General features: G+C 43.6%; 1 protein-coding gene across 1 annotated transcript in view; it reads right to left on the reverse strand.

The window, feature by feature from the left end:
* LOC309569438 (spectrin beta chain, erythrocytic-like) overlaps positions 1 to 10,876 on the reverse strand; it is a 132,411-nt gene extending 121,535 nt beyond the window's left edge. Inside the window, exon 1 of the mRNA XM_082275265.1 lies at positions 10,714 to 10,876. The gene's annotated coding sequence lies outside the window, so the exon portion shown is untranslated. The remainder of the gene's footprint in view (positions 1 to 10,713) is intronic.
* Positions 10,877 to 27,781: the final 16,905 nt, after the last annotated feature.

The raw sequence follows: 27,781 nt of genomic DNA on the forward strand, positions 1-27,781 counted from the left end.
GTGGGGGTGTTTTTCAGCTGCAGGGACAGGACGACTGGTTGCAATCGAGGGAAAGATGAATGCGGCCAAGTACAGGGATATCCTGGACAAAAACCTTCTCCAGAGTGCTCTGGACCTCAGACTGGGCCGAAGGTTTACCTTCCAACAAGACAATGACCCTAAGCACACAGCTAAAATAAAGAAGGAGTGGCTTCACAACAACTCCGTGACTGTTCTTGAATGGCCCAGCCAGAGCCCTGACTTAAACTCAATTGAGCATCTCTGGAGAGACCTAAAAATGGCTGTCCACCAACGTTTACCATCCAACCTGACAGAACTGGAGAGGATCTGCATGGAGGAATGGCAGAGGATCCCCAAATCCAGGTGTGAAAGACTTGTTGCATCTTTCCCAAAAAGACTCCTGGCTGTATTAGATCAAAAGGGGGCTTCTACTAAATACTGAGCAAAGGGTCTGAATACTTAGGACCATGTGATATTTCAGTTTTTCTTTTTTAATAAATCTGCAACAATGTCAACAATTCTGTGTTTTTCTGTCAGTATGGGGTGCTATGTGTACATTCATGAGGAAGAAGAATGAACTTAAATGATTTTAGCAAATGGCTGCAATATAACAAAGAGTGAAAAATTTAAGGGGGTCTGAATACTTTCCGTACCCACTGAATGTGTAAAGGCAGGTGTTCCAATGCTTTTGGTTATAAAGTGTATTTCTGCTCTTTTTGTCATAGCCATAACAGGCATGCCTGGGCAGCAGAATCAGTAGGGTTGCCATAAGCAACACCTCCTATTTTGAAATAAGATTTTCAATACATGTGAACGAATGTATCAACTTGCAAGGCTTGGTGGTTTTCCTTTGATGTCACTGTGTGGAAATTGCATATACTGGAAAAGCTGTATTAAACAATACTGTTGGTGTGGCCAAAAGAAACCAAATATATTGGGGTTGATTTACTAAAACTAAAGAGCCCAAAATCTGATGCAGCTGTGTATGGTAGCCAATTGGCTTCTAATTTCAGCTTGTTCAATTAAGCGCTGACAAAAAATCCTGAAAACTGATTGTTTTTTTTTTTTTGCAGAGTTGCACCAGATTATGTACTCTCCAGTTTTAGTAAATAATTTTTTTATTTTGTAATTTGCACAAGTAAAATAAGTGAAAGATAATTTATTAAACCCTGCATTTACACCTTTGTTGGCACCACTGGGCAAGATGTATGATAAGTCTGATGTGGAAGCTGAGATACTAATTTCCCATTAGGTCTGCTCTCTCCTTTTGATTGACAGTAGGTAGTGGGCAGATTCTATATCCAATAGAATGTTTTCTATTGGTTATGGTTCCACCCACTGCCTGCTGTCAATCACAAGGGGAATGGACCTGGTGGGGAACTAGTGTCTCAGTTTCCACATCAGGCTTTGCCCGCCCAGCTACAAAACTCTTTGGAGCTGTGCTGTCTTTGTGACAGGTGCATTGGAATGCGGGAGCTCAGCTGTATTGTGGATGGAGTGGGTGCAAAAATTAAACATTTTTGGGTTAATGAAAGTACCGCAGCAAATCAGAATTGAAAAGTCCCAGTGAATGTCTCAGAACTTTGTGTTGGATAATAGTCACTATACATTGGCTTTGTACATATGTGAGTTTCATGCAGACACCCATTCTCCCTAGTCTTTCAGATTTGCACACTGATTGGAATTGGTAATAACTACATGTTTAGCCCTGCGAGACATGGGGGCTGTTTACTTGAAGCAGATAGGCTGTTCACTTTGCAGGGGAATTTTCCCTTAGCCTACTGAATGTGGTGACAATTCATTTTGCAAAGAATACCCAATAACATGCAAGGAAAAAAAACGGCATTTTTGCTTGCACATGATTGAATGATAGAAGTCAACAGAGCTTCACGTTATTCACTAAGCTAAGGGGAAATGCCCTTGCAAAGCGAACAGCCCTTGATATTTGATAAATGAAGCACAATGGACTATACCATTTATTCTGCTCTTTGTTTACAGCATAGTAGGTCTCAGTGAAAGAACTGTTTGCATTGCCTGACAGCAGTGAATAAAGCAGCCATAGACAGTTTGAATCTCGGCCGGTTCAGCAGGGTGTGTGGCCGAGATTCGAATCATGTATGGGCAGGCTAATTGTACCCAAGTTGATCGTTCAATCAACTTGGGTACAACCAGCCTGTGGGATATAACATGCGATTATTGCTAGCGGCTATAACAGCAATAATTACTGTGTTCTCCTGGAGGGGACAGCTTTACCCCCCCCCCCCCCCCCCCGCTGAGGGAACACAATGGCTCCACGGTAGGGATTGCTCCATCAACACTGCCTGTGTAGGCCCCAATCAACCTGTAATTGTAGGAAAGAAAATCGCTCTATCTATGGTCGGCTTAAAGTTAATTTGCCAACCCCCCATTTTTGGTTGTTGTTTTTTTTCAGACACCTATCTAATTTGTTTCTAGGTAGGCATACTGATGTGGGTCTTATATTTTATTTTTTACTTGAAAAAGAACTGTTATCATTAAATGGCTGTTGTGGGTATCAGATTCAATCTCAAGTGCTGCATCAAAAGACACCAATCACCACAAACAGCATAGACTACTACCTCTTCCAGTAGCTGGGACTGGGCTGTTTACGGGCCATCAACACAAAATAAGTGAGTAATGTTTTCAATGGGTATCATTTGGAGTCAGCTATTTAAAGATGAGCATTCCATGCCAATGAAATATTGGCTGTCAGAACTGTTCTATGTGAAGTAATTGCCAGGGGAAAATGGTACCGTCTCACTGTAGTAGTGTGCAATCAACTTTACTATATAGTAAACAAGAGTTGTGACTAATCCATGAGTTATCAAATGTCAAAAAAAGGCAGTAAACAAAATAAGCATCTTCGATATATAATAAGTAGATATGAATTAGTTTGTACGTTTGGTATAAAGCCGGAGTAAGCCGTCATAAATAACCAGAACCTTGTATAGACTAGGCAACAGAAGAAAAAAAAATGACCACTCATTGTACTCATAGATCTCATCGAAAGAACTGTATGGCCTGAGTCCAACGCAACAAAGGGAGAAAGGGATTGTATGTAGAGGGGGGTTTGGGGGTTGAGAAGAGTCACAATGCTTTCTGTAGCTCACATAAACTGGCAGAAAACTTTCTTTGCAGACTCATGATTGGTGCACTGATCCAAACCTTCTGTTTAACCGCTTGCCGACCGCCGCATGACTATTTACTGCGGTGGTCAGACCCTCACAGGCAAAGCGACGTATTACTACGTCGCTAGCCTGTGAGGCTCTAGGGAGCGAGCGCGTGCCGCCGGAGGCGCGCTTCCGCTCCCGCGCGGTCACGGACCCCCCCGCGCGCGTGTGCCCGGCGGACCCGATGTCCGCCGGGCACTCGCGATCGTCCGTTACACCGGAAGAAAGGCAGGCGGCTAATGTAAACAAAGCCGCCTGTCATTCTTCCCTGTGTAAGAATGGAGATCACACAGTTCAACTATGTAGGACCGGATCTCTGTTCTTACACCAGTAGCCACAGCCAATCACAGTTAGAAACACGCCCCTAGGACACACTTAACCCCTCCCTCTCCAATACAGTTAACTCCTTCACTGCCAGTGTAATTTTACAGTAACAGTGCATATGTATAGCACTGATTACTGCAGTAATGTCACTGGTAACCCCAAAAGTGTCAAAAATGTCAGTCAAGGGTCCGATCTGTCCGCCGTAATGTCAAAAATGACAAAAATCTTTCCCTTTGTTAGTAAACGCGATAACTTTTGCGCAAACCAATCAAAATACGCTTTTTGCGATTTTTTTACCAAACATATGTAGCATAAAACAAATTGGCCGAAAATGTTAAAAAATTTTGATTTTTACATTTTTTTTGGGGAATTTCATATAAAAAAATGTGAAAAATATTGTTATTTTTGCAAAATTTACGCTCTTTTTTTGTTTATAGCGCATGATCAAAAAATCGCACAGGTGATCAAATACCACCAAAAGAAAGCTCTGTTTGTGGGAAAAAAAGGATGTCAAATTCGTTTAGGTACAGCATCGCACGACCGCGCAATTGTCCGTTAAAGTCACACAGTGCCGAATCGCAAAATAGGCCCTGGTCAGGAAGGGGGTAAAATCTTCCGGTGCTTAAGTGGTTAATAAACACTCTGACAGCCGAGGTTTGGGAGGGCAGATGAATTTTGTTTGTATGGTGAATCATAGACACCCTAATTGATTCATTCTCAATGACTCTAGACTAGCAGGGCGGAAGTTCAGTGGTATTGTTAGAAAGTATTATTTTACAGAAAGATTAGTGGATGTTTGGAATACACGTTCAGCAGAGGTAATGAGTCAGTCAATAGTAAGTGAATCATGCTTGGGATAAACATAGTCTGTCCTAGGTCTAGGGCACAATGGACCACTTGGTCCTCATCTGCTTTCATTCATTTATGTTTCTATAAAGCAGCAGGATGAACTTTAATAAAGTGCACAGTTCAATAACCCATAAAAAAACTTTGGATGTTAGTTTATAGTACATATACAGCCTAATGTTATAGAGACTTTCTCAGTATAAAACAGAAGCTTGCTTCTATGAAGTGCTTTTTGTATCAAAATCCAGTAATGTAAATTCATAAAATGTTCTCCTTGATGGCCATAAAAGACAGACAAATATGACAGCAAAAAGAAGAAGCATTCAAACCCTTGAGGTTGAACTATATTACCAAAAGTATTGGGACAATTGCATTTACACGCACATGAACTTAAATAGCATCCCAGTCTTAGTCTATAGGGCTCAATATTGAGTTGGCCCACACTTTGCATCTATAACAGTTTCAACTCTTCTTGGAAGGCTGTCCACAAGGTTTAGGAGTGTATCTATGGGAATGTTTAACCATTCTTCCAGAAACGTATTTGTGAGGTCAGGCACTGATGTTGCATGAGAAGGCCTGGCTTGCAGTGACTGCTCTGATTCAACCCAAAGGTGTTCTATTGGGATGAGGCAGGACTGTGTGCAGGCCAGTCAATTTCCTCCAACCAAAACTCGCTCATTCACACTATATTGCCAAATATATTGGGCCACCGCTAAAATAATTTGGTGGAGGGGGGATTATGGTGTGGGGTTGTTTTGCAAGGGTTTGGCTTGGTCCCTTAATTTCAGTTAAGCATCAGCATCAACATACCAAGAACTTTTCAACAATTTCATGTTTCCAACTTTGTAGGAACAGTTTGAGGATGGCCCTCTCCTGTTCCAACATGACTGCACACCAGTGCACAACCAAGATCCATAAAAACATGGATGAGCGAGTTTGGGGTGGAGGAACTTGACTGGCCTGCACAAAGTCCTGACCTCAACCCGATAGAACGCCTTTGGGATGAATTGGAGTGGAGATTGCAAGCCAGGCATTCTCTCCAATATCATTGCCTGACCTCACAACTGTGCTTCTGGAAGAATGGTCAAACATTAGACACACTCCTAAACCATGTGGACAGCCTTCCTAGAAGAGTTGAAGCTGGTATAGCTGCAAAGGGTGGGCCAACTCAATATTGAACCCTACGGACTAAGACTGGGATACCATTAAAGTTCATGTGTGTGTAAAGCCAGGCGTCCCAATACTTTTGGTAATATAGTGTATCTTTGGAAAAACTCTTACTATCTCCTGATGATACCGAATTGATTTTCAAATACTTTATCAAGCTCCTCACTAATAAAACATCTCATACCTACCAAATTCGCCCTAAATGGTATATTATACCACAATTGATGAAGGAGGAATGGGAAGACATTGAGGAAACTTACATGACTTCAGTTATCCAGACCTCCAATGATAAACTCATCCAACTCGCACTCTACCATCTACCACACTCCACCCCTCCGTGGCTGCATAATTAAAAATGTAGGCATTCTCCACTCTATATCCACATTTGCATTCATGCAGCAGATTTTCTTTATACAACTTTTCTTCATGCCCCAAGATACAATTTTCCTGGATGCAGGTGTGTAGATTTATTTAAATTTTCTTTGACCTTTCTAATTTAAAAGGCCTCAAAGGGTGCTTCTTAGGGTTAATGGAGGATCTTCCCATTAATTCTCACACTAAATTTTTTTTAAAGGCGCTACACTTTTATGCCAAATATATATATATCTTATGCACCTGGAAGTGACCTCTTCCTCCTACTTTATTTGAGTGGAAAAAAGTTAATCAACTTTGCTATTCCCCTTCATCAGCTTACTTAAACTTCTAGAGGATCCCCAAAGAATTTTGACCAGATCTGGGGCCTCTGGTACCGCTCCCCTCTTAAGACCTAGCCCCAAAGTACTTCTTGGGAGACAACTACTCTCAATACTCTTTCTCCGTCATGGTCCCATATCTGAAAACTGTGGCGTGCATTTGTATTCAGCCCCCCTGAGTCAATACTTTGTAGAACCACCTTTCACTGCAATTACAGCTGCAAGTCTTTTTGGGTATGTCTCTAAACATATTTACGTTTTTGGTTGTAACATGACAATGTGGAAAATTTTAAGGGCTATGAATACTTTTTCAAGGCACTGTAGCTGTATGTATTGTCACTATTGTAAATGTGTTATTTACCACAGACACATATGTAAGGACATGGGACCATGCTGATTTCTTTAGGCTACGTTCACATGTTAGCATAGCTAACATGTGAACCAAATCGCGGTTGCCTGACAAATCGCGGTAACATCGCGCAAACAAAATTGTGGGTCGCATGACACCCCAAAGAAGCTCTTGTACCTTTTTTGGGCGTCATGCGACCCGTGATTCTGTTTGCGCGATGTTACCGCGATTTGGCAGGCGGAAATTGCGGCAACATCGCACAGCGTTTGGGGTGCCATTGCAAATCAACGGCAACGCACAGGCGTCCCACGATTTGCAATGATTTCCGGATCGCGGGCAGAATCGCAGTGTTCTGCCCACGCTCCGCTACACTAACATGTGAACGTAGCCTTATGGCTTCTGTAAGAAGATTTTTTCTTACTTTATTATAATTGCATTGTATTACAGGTTTAAAAAGCAATAAACTGCATGTTAAAAACATGAAAAATAAAAAAGGAGTATGCTGCCTGGTTCCTAAAATGTTGTCACCCTAGGTCCATGCTTATGTTTTCATTCCACAAGTCCGGTCCTGCTTGGATCATAATGTATGTTACTCACATAACACATTTGATCACACAATCGTAAAAATTTCTTCTAACATTTTAAAAGAAGCACAATAAACAGTTCTGTTACATTTTCAAACATATCTCCAGGAGCACCAAAACCGAGGCATATGTGGAAATAACTAATCTGAGTAGTTTGCAAACATATATAACTGAGACCTCTGTTTTTATTAACCAGAAGCTGGTTTTCCGAAGTGCCTTTTGCTGACTCTAAGGACTGGATGCTGAGTAGTTTGAGTAATGCACATGTAGTGAACAGCTCCATTCATGTGCACCCAAGCTGTAATGCATTTTTATTTAATGACGCATTTGATATGACAGCTCAGCGGTAGTGACTTTTAGAGATGTACATGACAGAAAAAATAGTTTTGTTTCAGTAAGTTAACCATTTTGTTTCATCATACAGTATTCACTATGTCAGAATGATTTGTTTTCTGAATTAGTTCCTTATATTCGGATTCATATCGTATATTCGTTTTTCTGAATCGATTCATATTTAAAGAAGATTGGCTATATTCGTTTGCACATGTTTTTTCATTTTTTCAGGAGATTACTTATGCACTTTGTTTGAGTTGGATGGAAGTGGATTCATCAAAATCTCTGATTCCTAACATAACAAATTGAACAAAATTAATTTTAGATTCATTCCTTATATTACATGTTGGAAATTCTGATGGATCTACCTCCATCCAACCCAAGCACAATAAGTAGGAATCATCATCTTATTTCACTTTTATACCTTACTGTTTTTGCAATATATTTCCTTTTCATATGTAGTGTATTTTTTATATTAATGGATCAGAATCAATTTGGATCATTCGTTATGTTGTTCCGTTTTTCGGATGCTAAACATTAACATAAGGTTCGAATGAAACAAATGAAAACAAATAAATGTCTTTGTTTCGTTATAATTTATTTTGGATTTGTTGAGATTCATTACTATAATGATTTGAATACATACGAATATGCAAATGATGAACATTTCCTCTGAATTTCAATTCATAATGAAACTAATCGCATGTGTCTAGTGACTTCAGCAACCCACTGACATAATTTATGGTATACGGGTATCACTATGCTCCACAAACAAAAAAAAATATGTTTTTTTTTAATCAAATAATGTTTATTAGTAGTATGTGATGTGCATGTATGTGCATGTATGTATGTGCATGTATGTGATATATAGAGCTTAGACTGTAAGCTCCTTGAGGGCAGGAAATTATGTGAATGTACAATATGTAAAGCATTGCATAAATTGTAATGCTATGTAAATACTTGTAATAAATAAATATGTCTATACACACACATATGGACACACACATACAGAATATCTATATATCTATATATCTATATATACAGTATCTCACAAAAGTGAGTACACCCCTTACATTTTTGTAAACATTTTATTATATCTTTTCACGTGACAACACTGAAGACATGACACTTTGCTACAGTAGTATTAAAAAAAGTGTAAAGTAGTGAGTGTACAGCTTGTATAACAGTGTAAATTTGCTGTCCCCTCAAAATAACTCCACACACAGCCATTAATGTCTATAGTGCTGGCAACAAAGTAAGTACACCCCTAGGTGAAATTGTTCAAATTGGACCCAAAGTGTCAATACTTTGTGTGGCCACCATTATTTTCCAGCACTGCTTAACTCTTTTGATCATGGAGTTCACCAGAGAGTCCTCTTCCACTCCTCCATGACGACATCACAGAGCTCTTGGATGCTAGAGACCTTGCGCTCCTCCACCTTCCGCTTGAGGATGCCCCACAGATGCTCAATAGGGTTTAGGTCTGGAGACATGCTTGGCCAGTCCATCACCTTTACCCTCAACTTCTTTAGCAAGGCAGTGGTCATCTTAGAGGTGTGTTTGGGGTAGTTATCATGTTGGAATACTGCGGTCCAGTCTCTGAAGCAAGGGAATCATGCTCTACTTCAGTATGTCACAGTACATGTTGGCATTCATGTTTCCCTCAATGAACTGTAGCTTCCCAGTGCCGGCAGCACTCATGCAGCCCCAGACCATGACACTTCCACCACCATGCTTGACTGTAGGCAAGATACACTTGTCTTTGTACTCCTCACCTGGTTGCCACCACACACACTTCACACCATCTGAACCAAATACGTTTATCTTGGTCTCATCAGACCACAGGACATGGTTCCAGTAATCCATGCCCTTAGTCTGCTTGTCTTCAGCAAACTGTTTGCGGGCTTCCTTGTGAATCATCTTTAGAAGAGGCTTCCTTCTGGGACGACCAGAACCTGTCCTGTTAAACCGCTGTATGGTCTTGGTCACCGTGCTGCAGCTCAGTTTCAGGGTCTTGGCAATCTTCTTATAGTCTAAGCCATCTTTATGTAAAGCAACAATTCTTTTTTTCAGATCCTCAGAGAGTTCTTTGCGATAAGGTGCCATGTTGAACTTCCAGTGACCAGTATGAGAGAATGAGAGCGATAACACCAAATTTAACACACCTGCTGCCCATTCACACCTGAGACCTTGTAACACTAACGAGTCACATGACACCGGGGAGGGAAAATGGCTAATTGGGCCCAACTTGGACATTTTCACGTAGGGGTGTACTCCTTTTGTTGCCAGGGGTTTAGACATTAATGGCTGTGTGTTGAGTTATTTTGAGGGGACAGCAAATTTACACTGTTATACAAGCTGTACACTCACTACTTTACATTGTAGAAAAGTGTCATTTCTTCAGTGTTGTCACATGAAAAGATATAAAATAATAGTTACAACAATGTGAGGGGTGTACTCCCTTTAGTGATATACTGTATATATACAGTATATATATATATATATATATATATATATATATATATATATATATATAGAGAGAGATTGAGAGAGAGAGAGAGAGATATCTATCTATCTATCTATCTATCTATCTATCTATCTATCTATCTATCTCTCTCTCTCTCTCTATATATATATATATATATATATATATATATATATATATATATATATGCAAGTATTCTCAGGGCCAGAGGTGTAACTGTAAAGGATTGTACCCAGTAGCACATTTATGATAGCCCCCCCACACCAAGTCTCCAAATCCAATCTTACAGCATGACTAAAGCCTGGAATAATTTTGTTAGTTCATATTCCGGGCTATATAGATGTTCTGCTTCTGTAATCGCTGGAATGTCTGAACTGTGGTTGTCTTCTTTGGCAAAAATAATGTGACCAGTTCCTAATCTCTGGCCACATAACTCAACAGTTGGAGAGTCTAGAATTTCCCATGATGGTGTTTACAGGGATTATAAGAACAGGTAGGTTCAAACCCTGCATATTACTCTGCAAAATTATGGGGAAAAAATGATATTTGAGCTATAGGTCTGCTTTGTCATTCTAAAATAATAATCGATAATGCTGTATGCCAAAAATATATTTATCTATCTTATAATTATAAACAACAGTAAATATATAAAGACTTAATATTCTCAACTCCATATTCCTTAATAGGATTAATAGCAGACACTTAGATCTAATCCTGCTGATGTGAATATAAAATGAAAATGTACCTTGTTCTGTCCTGTATAGTCCTTCACCTGCTGTCACCGCCACAATGGAAAAGAGGAAACAAAACTTGGGGACAAAGGAGAAAGGACAGCTGAAAAAAGGTCACAAATCCACATTCACACAGCACTCTACATTTTGCAGGCACAGGACCCGCCCCGTGTTACCAAAATAAAATTATCAGTAAGTGAGCAGGGACATTCCGGAGGTGCTGAGATCCTCTGTATAAGGGAAGCATGGACTGTCAGCTGTGGAATGCCATGGGCTGAGTGTCACCCTGCTGGATCAGTCAGGAGACAGACTTTGAAAATGAAGATTAAAGAGAATGATCCCCCACCCATACTACAATTAGAATATGCCTATTGAAAGAACCTTCAGGGACTGATCTGTCAAAACCAAGTGACATCATGTTTGATTGATTGCCATGGACAGTAATAATATTTCTATAGACCTGATACTTATGAGGGTTTTTAGACATCTTTTTTTTTAGAATATAAAATAATTGTAACACACTGCTTGTTATATTCATTTTTCAAGAAGCTCCCTGTGAAAGTTTATGCTTTTTAAAGCAGCACCTGGGGGGGTCTATTTATAAAGCAATGGCAACATCATTTTAGATTTTTACTATTGCAGCTATTTATATTAGCATGCTATTCTTCTTCAAAGATATACAATTATTGATAAATGTTTATACTTAAGGTGCTAATTATTATTAGACAGCGTTATTAAGGCTCCATTCACACTTGTGCGACTTGTTATGCAACTTTGGACAAGACAAGTCGCAACCCATTCTTTTCAATGGCACCTGTTCACATTGGTGCGACTTAAAGTTGCAGCGATTTTGAATTACTTTGGTGCAAATTCTGATGCGATTTAGGTCCATTGAGTGTAAGGTTGGATCAAAGTCGCGCTGGAAATCGTGCAACTTTGGAGTCGCGCTAGTGTGAATAGAGCCTGAAGCCAATTGCAGTTTGTGTTTTACAATTTAAAATTATTCTGTGTAAAAAAAAAAAAAAAATGCAGAACTGTTTCAGCCTCAAAGTATGTCCTCCAAATGTTATATGACATGCAGGTTTCATCATTTGCAGAGGGCTAAACGAACCCTCCCAGGCCCACATGTGACAGAGCACTGTATGGTGATTGGTGGCTCAGACACTGATCAATCAAAGGTGGGAGACCTGTGGTATAGTGGTTTTTGCACATATTTTATTTCCTTATTCAGTATAATCAGGAAAAAAAATGTAGACTTGTTGTTTTAAGGTACAACAACAGTGAAGCATAATTCCTCCCACTGACACCAATGCTGGGGCACTATTCCTTCCACTGACACCATCGCTGGGGCACTATTCCGTTCATTGACACCAATGCTGGGGCACTATTCCTTCCACTGACACCAATGCTGGAGCACTATTCCTTCCACTGATACCAATGCTGGAGCACTATTCCTTCCACTGACACCAATGCTGGAGCACTATTCCTTCCACTGACACCAACGCTGGGGCACTATTCCTTCTACTGACACCAACGTTGGAGCATTATTTTTTTCACTGACCCCCAATGCTGGGGCACTATTCCTTCCACTGGCACCAACGCTGGAGCACTATTTCTTTTTACTGACACCAACGCTTGGCCACTATTCCTTCCACTGACACCAACGCTGGGGCACTATTCCTTCTACTGACACCAACGTTGGAGCATTATTTTTTTCACTGACCCCCAATGCTGGGGCACTATTCCTTCCACTGGCACCAACGCTGGAGCACTATTTCTTTTTACTGACACCAACGCTTGGCCACTATTCCTTCCACTGACACCAATGCTAGGGCACAATTCCTTGGACTGACACCAATGCTAGAGCACTATTCCTTCCACTGACACCAATGCTGGAGCACTATTCCTTCCACTGACACCAACGCTGGGGCACTATTCCTTCCACTGACACCAACGCTGGGGCACTATTCCTTCCACTGACACCAACGCTGGGGCACTATTCCTTCCACTGGCACCAAAGCTGGGGCACTATTCCTTCTACTGACACCAACGCAGGAGCATTACTTATTTCACTGACCCCAATGCTGGGGCACTATTCCTTCCACTGACACCAACGCTGGAGCACTATTTCTTCCACTGACACCAACGCTGGGGCGCTACTCCTTCTATTGACACCAATGCTAGGGCACAATTCCTTGGACTGACACCAATGCTAGAGCACTATTTCTTCCACGAACACCAATGCTGGAGCACTATTCCTTCCACTGACATCAACGCTGGAGCACTATTTCTTTTTACTGACACCAACGCTTGGCCACTATTCCTTCCACTGACACCAATGCTAGGGCACAATTCCTTGGACTGACACCAATGCTAGAGCACTATTCCTTCCACTGACACCAATGCTGGAGCACTATTCCTTCCACTGACACCAACGCTGGGGCACTATTCCTTCCACTGACACCAACGCTGGGGCACTATTCCTTCCACTGACACCAACGCTGGGGCACTATTCCTTCCACTGACACCAACGCTGGGGCACTATTTCTTACACTGACACCAACACTGGGGCACTATTTCTTCCACTGACACCAATGCTGGGGCACTATTCCTTCCACTGACAACAACGCTAGAGCACTATTTCTTCCACTGACACCAATGCTGGAGCACTATTTCTTCCACTGACACCAATGCTGGAGCACTATTTCTTCCACTGACACCAATGCTGGAGCACTATTTCTTCCACTGACACCAATGCTGGGGCACTATTGATCTTTTATTGAAAAGAATCAAGCAACATATTTTGTACAAAAGTAAAAAAACAGAACTATAGTACAATATTCCAACAGAAAAACAAAGGAATAAACATCCATGTGCAGAATATATACAATATATACATAATCCACTTCCAACATTCTTAGAAAACTATTTACATAAAGCAGCAGAGAGGGCCTAAGAGGCACAACCCATCACCTATGTATGCAGCCATTTATCAAAAACTAAGCATTAAGAAAAAAAACTAGGGTGATAAGAGACAGAAAGCCACACCCGGGAAAGAGACTCCTGGCAGTCAGGGAGGCTTGAAACCCCTCCACGCCTTCAGCCAAGCCCCCTGACCCCACTTGTCTCTCTCAAGAGCCCGAATCTTCCCCACCTCATGCAGAATGTCACACACCACCACCTGAACAGGAAGGATTTTACGCCGAAGGGTGACCTGACACCGTGCGTTCCAGGTGTAATAACGGACTACTAAGCTAACTAAAAAAAGTGTATCCAAACAAAAGCCCCCACCAGTATTGAATGCTCCGTACACCCACCCAGCATAACCCAGCCTGGAGAGGAAAGGAACACCGAGGGCCCGCCCAACCTGTTTGTTGTAATGTTCCGGTACCTTTGGTACCCTAAATTACACTTTCCACAAGTGTATGCGCCCCACCATTTACTTTTGGAAAGGTGCGCATACACCTTTAAGACTGGAGCTGTCATCACCCAGCGCCGGACTAGATGGCTATTTAAAGCGCCGGTTCTCACTCACATGTGTTCGTTCAAACACCCTTACCTGGATACTAACCTTGCTTGAAGCTTCCATGCTTGCAAGCTTACTTCGCTGACGGAACCTCGCTGCGCTGATCCCTGTATCCCGCTACTGGATCATCCGCCTCTCCTGAACCACCCTTCGGCTGTATCGATAATAGTGCTAAGTACCCCGCAGGGGAATTCTCTATAAACTTATACTAAGCTTACACTATCTAGCTCTGCATAGTAAAGACTGTTTATCACATCTGCATAACTAGATTGCTAGCTCTTGATACTACTGCTACTTTTCTGCACTGGGTTGATCTCTTTTGTATGTCCACCTGCTATTCTATCATCTGCTATCATACAACATTGCTAAACCTTCCTGCATCCATCTGCTACTGTCTCACCTTCAAGTGTCTATCACCTACCACCTCCACTCAACCTATCCCTCAACCTTCATCATTGTGTTACCACATACATAAAGTCACTCTAGGAACCAGTTTGCTAATTGTGTGTATTTACTGGCTGAAATAAGACCTTCCACACATGATGAGTCATTGAGGTTGGGAATGGTATCTTAGCATATCTCTTACATGACTACTGACGTGGAACTATTTCTGCAGCTGAAAATCCACACCATATAAGAAACGCAGGAGCGTTACAGATTGAACGAACCAAAAAATGGATTCAGCAGAAATAACCACTCAGGTGACACAATTAAAACAGCAAGTATCTGCGTTAATACACGCACTTGCTGAATTAAAAGAAGACAATCAGGCTCTGTCGCAGCAGGTAATTAGACTGACACAACTTACCTCTGCTCAGTCCCCTGAACCCAAGATAAATCCCCCTTTGGTATTTACAGGCGATCGCAAAAAATTTCGCGAATTTAAAAACGCATGTGAGTTACTTTTTTTGCTAAAACCTCGTACCTACCTTACTGATCACATTAAGGTTTGTACTATTATTTCTTACCTATCAAACGATCCTCGAGCCTGGGCAGATTCTCTTTTTGAGAAAAACGACCCGCTTCTCAACTCCTATGCCTTGTTCCTGGCAGAGCTCACTAGCCTATATGATGACCCCAATAGGCAGAGTACTGCTGATGTTCAGTTAAGATCCTTGAAACAAGGAAGGAGGCCTGTAGAAGACTTTGTCGCAGAGTTCAAGAGATGGACCCTTGATTCAGAATGGAATGATGCATCTCTGAAAACCCAATTTAGGCTTGGCCTATCAGAAACCGTTAAGGACGAGCTCGCCCGAGCGGATCTGCCAAAAACCCTGGATGCACTAATACAACTCAGTATTACCATAGATAGAAGACTACGAGAAAGAAAGGCTGAAAAGATGGGAATGCCATTATCCGTTTCCTCTCGGAGTCTGGCCGTTGACCCCGTTCCTACGGAGATAGGAACCATACGCCCACCGCTATCAACTATGGAAAAAGCCAAAAGACGAAATGAAAATCTCTGCTTATACTGTGCATCCCCGGATCACAAGATAAACGTCTGTCCCCTAGTCAACAAAAAGAAGGGTGAGTGTTCACATGTCTCCCTAGGAGGATTGACAACTTCATTCACTAACCCCTACATTTCTGTTTTTTTGACATTACAGTGGGACCAGAACAGGATTACTACTAAGGCCATGATTGACACAGGATCTTGTGGAAATTATATGGATATATGTTTTGCTGCTTTAAATAAAATTCCTATTATTTCTAAACTCAAACCTGTCTCAGTAAGTCTTATTACCGGTGTTCCGTTATCCTCTGGTCCGATCACCGATCAGACACAAGCACTTCTAGTCACTATTAACGAGTCTCATAGGGAGACTTCTACCTTCGATTTAATACCATCACCCCACTTTCCCATTGTGTTGGGACTTCCCTGGTTGCACACACACCAACCAACCATAGATTGGAAGAAACGGTCCTTGACCTTCCCTTCTTGTTATTGCGAGGAAATGTGTAACCTCCTGTTTTCCGGGAAGATTCTGTCTGTGGTGACAGATGAGATTGCACCACTATGTTATCAGGATCTTTCTGAGGTTTTTCTTGAGAAAAATGCTCAAGCATTACCTCCTCATCGAGACTATGATTGTAGCATTGATCTACTCCCAAATAGCAAATTGCCGTTCGGTCATGTTTATCCTCTTTCACAGGATGAACTTGCCCATCTCAAAACCTATTTGGATGAGAACTTGGAAAAAGGTTTTATTAGACCTTCCACTTCTTCCACAGCAGCAGGACTCTTTTTTGTTCGCAATAAAGATTCAAGTCTCAGACCTATCATCGACTACAGGAAATTGAATGCTATCACAATAAAAGATCGCTATCCTCTACCGCTTATCCCTGAGCTCATTGAGCAGGTGCGTGGAGCTACCTATTTTTCAAAATTAGACCTGAAAGGAGCATACAATCTCATTCGAATCCGTGATGGACACGAGTGGAAGACTGCATTCAGAACTAGATACGGATTGTTCGAATATCTTGTGATGCCATTCGGCCTATGCAATGCCCCTGCAGTTTTCCAACGATTTATAAACGATATTTTTAAAGACTTACTAGATGTCTGTGTTGTGGTATATCTGGACGATATACTTATATATTCACGGACCCTGTCTGAACACATAAGACATGTAAGACTTGTATTATCGAGATTGCTTGCACATAATCTTTATGTGAAGCTGAAGAAATGCTTGTTCCATAAAGATGAGGTACTCTTTCTAGGCTACATCATATCCAAAACAGGAATCGAGATGGACATGAGTAAAATATCCTGCATTCAGGATTGGCCTACACCAACTACACGCAAGGCGCTACAGCGATTCCTGGGATTTTCAAATTTCTACAGGAAGTTCATAAAAAACTTTTCTGCTATTGTGAGACCCCTCACACAGCTCACTAGCATAAAAATACCATTTAAATGGTCAGAAGAAGCAAATAAGGCTTTCCACTTGTTAAAGACAAGGTTTACTTCCGCTCCCATATTACGCCATCCAGACCCATCCCTCCAATACATTCTGGAGGTAGATGCGTCAAACATGGCAGTAGGAGCAATACTCTCCCAACGACCTACCCACACTTCACCACTTCATCCAGTCGCTTTTTTTTCTAAATCCCTGAGCAGTCCCGAGATAAATTACCCCGTGGGTGAAAAGGAACTGCTTGCTATAAAATTGGCTCTGGAGAATTGGCGACATTTACTCGAAGGCACCCAACTACCAATAATTATATACACGGACCATAAAAACCTCCAATATCTTCAGACTAGCAAAACTCTCTCGCATCGACAGGTACGATGGTCACTATTCTTTCTAAGGTTTAACTTCCTAGTGACCTACACACCTGCAGATAATAACAAAAAGGCGGATGCACTATCACGACTAACTGAAGAAAACTACTTTGAAATCCCTTCCGTTCCTATAATACCTCACAAACGCATTATTGGAGTTGTCCGTTCCTTAAAGGAAGAGGTTCTGCATGGTATAAGTTTGGATTCACCCCCACCACAACTAAATACTGATGCAGAAGGCTTCCTCTACTACAACGACAAACTTTACATACCACCTACCCTACGCACCAAGATCTTGGAATTATCGCATGATGTGCCTATGGCAGGACATATGGGTATGACAAAGACTTTCAATTTGATTTCTCGACAATTCTGGTGGCCTGACATGAAAACATCTATACAAAAATTCGTCTCTTCATGCAATGTCTGTGCCAGGTCCAAAATTGACACTACGAGACCATCCGGTCTACTATGCAGTCTACCAATACCCCAAACTCCATGGGAGGTTTTGTCATTGGACTTCATCGTAGAATTGCCTCCTTCCAAAGGATTTAATACCATCTTGGTGTCAGTGGACCATCTGACAAAGATGGCACATTTCATTGCTATTCGCAGACTACCTTCGTCCAAACAAACGGCAGAACTCCTGATGAAACATGTCTTCAGATTACATGGTATCCCAAAAACTCTTCTGTCTGACCGTGGATCCCAATTTATTTCTAAATTCTGGCAAGAACTATGTCACATACTACGGATTGAGCGGAAGCTCACTTCTCCTTACCATCCGCAGACCAACGGACAGACTGAAAGAGTCAACCAATGCATCGAGCAGTATTTACGTTGTTACACTTCTTACCAACAGGATGATTGGTTGGATCTTCTCCCCCTGGCAGAATTTGCCTACAACAACGCAACTCACAGTACAACCAAGCAGAGTCCGTTCTACTTGAACTATGGGTTCCATCCCTCTATTCTCCCTCCACGCATCCTTCCTTCAAATAACCCAGTAGCCTCAGACTATCTTACCCAAATAAAGGATTCTCTGGGTTTACTAAATACTACCATTGCACACGCTCACAGTCAACAAAAGAAGTACTATGATCTTAGTAGTATACTATCGGGGACCTCGTTTGGCTCTCAACAAAAAACTTGAGACTGAAGATCCCTAGCAAAAAGCTTGGACCTCTGTTCTTGGGACCTTTCCCAATCAAGAAACTTATTGGAAAAGCTGCAGTGCAGCTTACATTGCCAATGGACCTAAAAATCCATCCCATTTTCTATGTGTCGCTACTAAAACCCCATGTATCGGACCAAGGAATAAGGCCTAATATTCCACCTCCCCCTCCTGTACAAGTTGAAGGTGGAGAAGAATACGAGATAAAAGAGATTCTGGATTCTCGTATCTACAGAAGAAGACTTCAGTACTTGATTAGATGGAAGAACTATGGGCCCCAAGACGACACCTGGCTAAACACCTCTGACATACATGCCCCTAGATTAATCCACAATTTTCATGCGAGATACCCAGACAAACCAGCTCCAGAGGCCTTCAGGAGCAGGCCTTAAGGGGGGGTATTGTAATGTTCCGGTACCTTTGGTACCCTAAATTACACTTTCCACAAGTGTATGCGCCCCACCATTTACTTTTGGAAAGGTGCGCATACACCTTTAAGACTGGAGCTGTCATCACCCAGCGCCGGACTAGATGGCTATTTAAAGTGCCGGTTCTCACTCACATGTGTTCGTTCAAACACCCTTACCTGGATACTAACCTTGCTTGAAGCTTCCATGCTTGCAAGCTTACTTCGCTGACGGAACCTCGCTGCGCTGATCCCTGTATCCCGCTACTGGATCATCCGCCTCTCCTGAACCACCCTTCGGCTGTATCGCTAATAGTGCTAAGTACCCCGCAGGGGAATTCTCTATAAACTTATACTAAGCTTACACTATCTAGCTCTGCATAGTAAAGACTGTTTATCACATCTGCATAACTAGATTGCTAGCTCTTGAGACTACTGCTACTTTTCTGCACTGGGTTGATCTCTTTTGTATGTCCACCTGCTATTCTATCATCTGCTATCATACAACATTGCTAAACCTTCCTGCATCCATCTGCTACTGTCTCACCTTCAAGTGTCTATCACCTACCACCTCCACTCAACCTATCCCTCAACCTTCATCATTGTGTTACCACATACATAAAGTCACTCTAGGAACCAGTTTGCTAATTGTGTGTATTTACTGGCTGAAATAAGACCTTCCACACATGATGAGTCATTGAGGTTGGGAATGGTATCTCAGCATATCTCTTACATGACTACTGACGTGGAACTATTTCTGCAGCTGAAAATCCACACCATATAAGAAACGCAGGAGCGTTACATTTGTATACCTCTATGTTAAAAGGGCAACGAAGCAGAAAATGGTCCATAGTCTCCTCCTCACCTGTACATTCCTCCTGAGGACAACCACGATCCATCCCACTGCGGAATTTCAAATTGCCCCGAACATAGAGCCTCCCGTGGAAGCACAACCAGGCCAGATCCCTGAATTTAAGGGGGACTCTAGCCAAATTAATCAGTCTTAACCCTTCCCTCAAAATTGAACCTGGGCAATCCCTTAAGGCCAGTGGGTCATGAAAGACTTCGCTCAAGACTCGGCTCATAAGGACTTTCCTCGGAGCGGATCTGAGATCTTCAGCCGACAGTCGCCACTGCCGCAGCAACTTCAGACACGGAGCGACATAGGCTGGGAGCTGACCACGATGACCCCTGAGATTCTTCACTTGGCCACCTTCTTCCCAAAGTCGCAGAAAAGGCCTAAACCAAGATCTAAACATGCCTGCCCATCCAGGAGGTTCCACTGCAAGCATACTACCAATGTTAAACTTAAGAAATAGCAGTGAAAAGAAAAGAACGGGGTTAACCATACCTAAGCCACCCTCCCTCCTGGATAGATAGGTGACATTCCTCTTGATGGGGTTCAGTCTGTTCCCCCACAGCATCTGGAAGAACACACTATAGATCCTAGCATAGAGAGACACTGGCAAGATGCAGACAGGGCTGACATACAAGAAGATCGGTATCAGGTAAGTCTTAATCAGATCAACCCTTTCCCTCAGAGATAACTTCCATCTCTTCCAGCTGACCACCTTAGTATTGGCAACTTCCAGCCTGCCTTCCCAGTTTTTGAGGCCATAATCGCCAGGTCCAAATTCAATGCCTAATATCTTAATTTTTTCCTGGGGCACTGGAAAGGTGTCCGGGAGATCAAACCCCTCACCTTCCTTTCCCATCCAAAAAACTTCACTCTTTTCCTGATTGATCTTGGAGCCTGATGCTTCAGAGTACCGTGATGTCAGAGAGACCACCTCCTCCGCTTCATCCGTCCCAGTGACAATCACTGACACATCATCCGCATAGGCAACAACCCTCAAAGGCGGCTCACCCGGGATTCCCACTGGTACCCCACACAACATGCTGCTCTCTAGCCTCCTGATGAAGGGGTCGATTGCAAACACATAGAGCAGGGGACTCAGGGGACAACCCTGGCGCACCCCAGAGCCAACCTCAAAGGACTGCCCAACCCAACCATTAACAAGAGGGAAGCTTTCTGCCCCCTTATACAAAACTTTTAACCAATCGACAAAACCACCCGGCAGACCGTACTTACTAAAGAGCAACCACAGGTACTCATGGTTGACACGATCGAAAGCCTTTGCCTGATCCAATGCCAGTAGATACTTTCCCCAGCCTGCAGCCCTGCACTGCTCCAAGGCCTCCCGGACAGCTAAAACCGCTGTGAAGGTGCTCCTACCCTGGATCGAACAGTGCTGATGGCGAGAAAGCAAAGACTCTGCTACTGCCGATAGGCGCCAGAAAAGTATCTTCGCCAGCACCTTTCTATCGACATTGAGAAGGCTGATGGGGCGCCAGTTCTCAATCATCGAAGGATCTTTACCTTTTGAAAGAAGAATCACAGCTGAGAGTCTCATGGAAGGGGGAAGCACCCCCTCAGCAAGACAACTGTTAAAAACCTCTACCAAATGTGGGGCCAGAATAGACTTAAAGGCCTTGTAAAACTCAGCCGTCAGACCATCCGGTCCAGGTGACTTTTTGATGGCAAGCTGTTCAATTGCCCTCGTCACCTCTTCAACTGTGATCTCTTCTGTCAAATTCATCAAAGGGACATCTCCACCATTTAGACCTGGAGTAGAGTCCAAAAAGCTTTCCATCTTGTCTCGGTCAAGCTCTTTCCTCCCAAGAAGTTCAGCATAAAAAGACCTTACGACCTCCAGGATCCCTGACCTGGACTTTGTCAAGGAACCTGTACTATCCTTAAGGCCAACGACCATCTTAACAGCTACACCTTGTTTGCAGTTCTGGTAAGGGTCAGGCGAGTGGCATTTCCCATAGTCCCGCTCCAGAACCAAAGAGGTATGCCGGTCATATTGACACTTCCTGAGGAGGATTTTCACTTCAGAGATTGCCCCAGGATCTCCTCCTCTCGAGACAAGAATATCCAGCTTCCTCTGTAAACGTTGGTAGGTCATGTATCTATTAAACTGTTTTTTATTGGCTAGGCCCCTGAAGAATCCAGCAATCCTCTTTTTGGTCAGCTCCCACCACTCAGCCTTGCTGCTACAAAAGTCCAGGATGGTCACCTGTGCCTGAAAGAATTCCTCAAAGGATTGTCTAACATGTTCTTCCTCAAGGAGAGTCGAATTTAATCTCCAGATGCCTTTGCCCCTCTGAGGGAAGTCTGAAGCATTCAAGACCACAGATAGCATACAGTGATCAGAGAACTCCACTGCCTGCACCACTGGGGGTGAGAAAGCAGAGGCCTCCTTCAAAAAAAACCTATCTATTCTACTCTGACTATTACCTCGATGAAAGGTGAACCCGGTGTCATCCGGAAGGTGCTTAATGTGCACATCCACAAGACCAGCATCCCTAACCATACTATTTAAAAAAACGCTATCATATCCCAGCCTGTCATTGAAGTCCTTCCTGTCCTTGGGCCTAGTCACAGTATTAAAGTCACCTCCAAAAACCACTTGCCGGGATGTAAAAAGAAATGGCTTGATCCTTGTAAAAAGGCATTTCCTGTCCCACTTTGTGTGCGGCCCATAAATATTAATTAGGCGCAGGTCCTGCCCTCCCACAAGAACGTCTAAGACCATACATCTCCCAATCTCCACCTCAATAACCCGTCGGACAGTTACCATGCCGGTTTTAAACAACACCGCCACCCCGCCGTAAGGCTCGGCCGCAAGAGACCAGTAAGATGGACCATACCTCCACTCTCTCTTGGCCATATGAATATCTGCCAAGGAGGTGAGCCTAGTCTCCTGCAAAAATAAATTTTCAGCATCTAATTGGCTGAACAAAAAGAAGGCCATAGAACGAGCTCTTACTGACTTAATACTGGCGACATTTATTGTCACCACTTTTAACGGAGGGGGAACCGCCATTTGGGTTATTGAGTGGATTGCTTCTTAGCTCCCCTCTGCTGCTCATCACCAGAAGCCTCTCTCTTTCTTGAAGCCTCCTCCAACTCTATTTCAATTTCTGAATTCTGCTCAGAAGAATCCCCAGATGAGGAGATATCCCAAGCAGAAGCCCTAGAACGGTTGGGGACAGACACTGGGGCATCCTGTCCCTGTTCCGTCCTCACCGTCTGTCTCTTCCGCCTCACAACCTTCCTTCTCTCCTCCAGGTACTGCAGGTCAGATTCAGAGATGCTTTCATCTCTTGTTTTCTTCTTCTTTGAAGTATTCACAGAAGACTTCTTTACAGAGGAAGCCGCAGCAGCACCCTTTTTGGTACCCTCTACCACTCCTGGTGGGTGGGGGGCTTCTTTAAGGTCACACTTAGGAAGGGAAGATTTATCGGGAATAACTGACTTGGGGGGCACAGACTTGGAAGGTTCTGACACAAGAGGAGCAGGGACAGTAGGCTGGGGGGACACAGGGACAGACACAGAAGGAATACTTACAGATACAGGAGGGGTGGGCACAGGGACTGGGGAGGGATCCTGAACAAGACCAGGGGGGTCAGTCACCGCAGAGGAGGGTGGTACACCAGGGGCCTCATCCTCCATCCTGTCCAGCCTTAAGAGGTCATCTATCACCTCTTTATCCATATTATGCAAGGCTTCAGGACATCGGCTGTAGGGGTGGCCAAGGCGCAGGCACAGGTTGCACCTTATCGCCTGGGTGCAGTCCCTGGCCACATGACCCTGCCCCCGACACACTGAACAGATCAGAGCTGAACAAGAGGAGCTAAAATGCCCCTTTTCTCCACAGCGGTGACACAGTTTTGGCTGACCGGGATAAAAAATGGTCATCCTATCCCTCCCTATAAAGGCAGAGGAGGGCAGGTGACGGACAACATTCCCATCCCTAGCCAACCTGACCGTTACCGACCAACCCCCGGTCCAGATGCCACGCTCATCATAAATTTTATCTGGCCTGGTCAAAACATCCCCATAATTTCTCAACCAGACCTCTAAGTCCCGAGCAGGAACACTCTCATTTGTGAGGATAATAGTGATTTTCTTTACTGTTGACCTTTGGGAAACTGCCACTGGCACCAGACCTTCCCATTCGGGTCTTGACCTGCACCGAGCCATATATCGTTCCCAGAACAGGTCAAGACCCTCTGGTCTGGTGAAACTAACCGTGTACTCCCGACTTCCAGCCACATGTATCAAGGCATATAGGTCATTAGCCCCAAAACCCATATCCAAGATCAGGTCCACAACCATACGCCGTGCTACAGGGACTGCACCACCTTCCCATTTAAGGAGGACTACGTTCCGCCTTGGACCCCCAGCAGGAGCCATAGACCCAAGACCAGATCCAATGGTGCTCATAGTGGCAGCCTGCAAGGGAAAACCCCGATTGGAAGCGGAGCTCCTCCTTGATTGTATTCCTGGCTTGATGATATTGCCAGGAGCACAGCTTACCACCTGTGCAAATGTAGGCTTATTAGGGCCAAGACCCCACACTGATGTCACATTATCAGGTACATTTCTATTATTATTTTCAGCTTGGCCTAAACAAGCAGCATTATCAGTTAAACATACAATGGTGGGTCCCACCACACCTGCAATGTTATTAGGTGTATTTACTGTTTCTAATGCAGTACCAAATGCTTCCTGCTGCTGCGCTGTAGAGTCCTGGTTAGTTATTACTGAGACAGTTTTGGGCTCAGCAGAAGCAGGGTTAATCGGCTCTTCTGGGTTTTGTAGTTCCTGAGCAGAAATGTCATTTTTTAAACGTAACATTTTCTCAGCAGGCAAAGCATTGCTGAGCACAGGGGTATCATCCTGGGTGTCACTGGGAAAACCCTCATTATTAGGCAAGGTGCTAAAAGGCACAAAAACAGTTTTGTCTATTACCTGAGACTTGATAGCTTTTATCTTATCAGGTACATGATCTGGCAAGTCCTCCACACCACCAAACACCAGCTTATCTCCCTGTACTGGAGACTCCATTACCTGGATTACCTTTAGCATGCCTCCTGAGCCCTGAGATGGCAATGGGCTGCTTACCTCACCTTGAGGGGGAAGGGGGTCAGAACATGGGGTCTCCTCCTCCACCTCCATCTTTGCAAACCTTCGGTCGTTGCTAAACTTCTCCCTGAAGGGACCATCCCTGCCTTCCATCATGGCCACGATGGTTTCCTGATGTTCCACACGGACCTTAGCTAATTGGACCTCTGAATCCATGGATCCGCGGTTCTTGCTGAACAAGCCTTCACGCTGCTTTCTCAGGCGCTTTAAATCCGCTCTAAGCTTGTAGAGCTTGTCTCTTTCCTTATTGAGGACTTTGATCCCGGCCACCACTCGCTCCCGAATGGATCCAGCATCTTCATCCTCACCAGGTGCAGAGAGATCACCAACCACGGCTTGTCCAGGAGCAGGGGTGCCATCCATCCGACCAGGGGATGGCTGAGAGCCTCCAGCAGGAGAGGCCCCGCTGGCCTGCATGGCCTCCCCAGGAAGGAGCCAGCAGGGCTGGGAGGGATTTCACCTCACTCCCCTCTCAAACAGATCACCTGGAGCAGCTCCAGACACACAGCCAGAGAACCTTGCAGCAGCCACACCCGAAGCTGAATGATGGGACACTATTCCTCCCACTGACACCAATGATGGACACTATTCCTCCCACTGACACCAACGCTGGAGCATTATTTATTTCACTGACCCCCAATGCTGGGGCACTATTCCTTCCACTGGCACCAACGCTGGGGCACTATTCCTTCTACTGACACCAACGCTGGAGCATTACTTATTTCACTGACCCCCAATGCTGGGGCACTATTCCTTCCACTGACACCAACGCTGGAGCACTATTTCTTCCACTGACACCAACGCTGGGGTGCTATTCCTTCCACTGACATCAACGCTGGAGCACTATTTCTTCCACTGACACCAACGCTGGGGCGCTATTCCTTCCACTGACACCAACGCTAGGGCACAATTCCTTGGACTGACACCAATGCTGGAGCACTATTCCTTCCACTGACATCAACGCTGGAGCACTATTTCTTTTTACTGACACCAATGCTTGGCCACTATTCCTTCCACTGACACCAACGCGGGGGCACTATTCCTTTCACTGACACCAAAGCCGGGGCACTGTTCCTTTCACTGACACCAAAGCCGGGGCACTATTCCTTCCACTGAGACCAACGTTGGGGCACTATTTCTCCCACTGACACCAACGCTGGGGCACTATTCCTCCCACTGACACCAACGCTGGGGCACTATTCCTCCCACTGACACCAACACTGGGGCACTATTCCTCCCACTGACACCAACGCTGGGGCACTATTCTTCCCACTGACACCAACGCTGGGGCACTATTCCTCCCACTGACACCAACGCTGGGGCACTATTCCTTCCACTGACACTAATGTTGGGGTACTATTCCTTCCACTGTCACAAACAATGTGGTAAAATTCCTCCAGCTGATAAAAATTATGGAGCACTGTTACTACCACCGACACCAACAAAGAGGCACTACGCCTCCCACTGACACCAACAATGGGGCAGTGTTTCTCCCAGAGATGTATAGTAACTAAGTAGAACTACTTCTCTACTGTACTTAAGTACTGAAAGGCGGTATCTGTACTTTCCTGGAGTATCATTTTTTTTTCTCCTACTTCCACTTTTACTTCACTACATTTTTTCAATGATTTCAATACTTCTACTCCGATATTTTTTTTTCGTGCTGCATAGTTACTCGTTACTATTATAAAAATGACCACTGCCAGAACAGTAGATGGCAGGTTTCATGAAGCTCAAAACATGTTTATTATCAGCGCATACGAAAATAAATGCTACTGTATGTATAAATAAAAGCTGCATTTGAAATAATAAAAACAATATGATGTTCAAACTTTTGACTTCTTTCTTTAACCACTTAAGCCCCGGAAGATTTTACCCCCTTCCTGACCAGGGGGAATTTTGCGATTCGGCACTGCGTGACTTTAACGGACAATTGCGCGGTCGTGCGACGCTGTATCTAAACAAATTTGGCGTCCTTTTTTTCCCACAAACAGAGCTTTCTTTTGGTGGTATTTGATCACCTGTGCGATTTTCTGATCACGCGCTATAAACAAAAGAAGAGCGTAAATTTTTCACATTTTTTTATATGAAATTCCCCCCCAAAAAATGTAAAAATCAAAATTTTTTAACATTTTTGGCCAATTTGTTTTATGCTACCTATGTTTGGTAAAAAAAAAAAATCGCAAAAAGCGTATTTTGATTGGTTTGCGCAAAAGTTATCACGTTTACTAACAAAGGGAAAGATTTTTGTCATTTTTGTTGTTTTTTTTTTAACGCGTAATGGCGGCGATCTGCGATTTTTTTTTTGCGGTACTGCGACATTGCGGCGGACAGATCGGACCCTTGAGTGACATTTTTGACACTTTTGGGGTTACCAGTGACATTTCTACAGTAATCAGTGCTATACATATGCACTGCTACTGTAAAAATACACTGGCAGTGAAGGGGTTAACTTTTTTTTGAAAGGGAGGGGCTATGTGTGTCCCTAGGGGCGTGCTTTCTACTGTGATTGGCTGTGGCTTCAGATGTATGAAGAGTGATCAACGGTTCTACATAGTAGAACCGTATGATCATCCTTCATACACAGGGGAGAATGACAGGCAGCTTGTTTACACAAGCCGCCTGACTTTCTCCCTCTCCCCCGCCGATCGCAGAGTGACCGGCGGACATCGGGGCCGCCGGTCACACGCAC

The sequence above is a fragment of the Pelophylax lessonae genome, assembly GCF_965119305.1.
Source record: "Pelophylax lessonae genome assembly, chromosome: 13".
In the NCBI taxonomy this organism is placed as follows: Eukaryota; Metazoa; Chordata; class Amphibia; order Anura; family Ranidae; genus Pelophylax; species Pelophylax lessonae.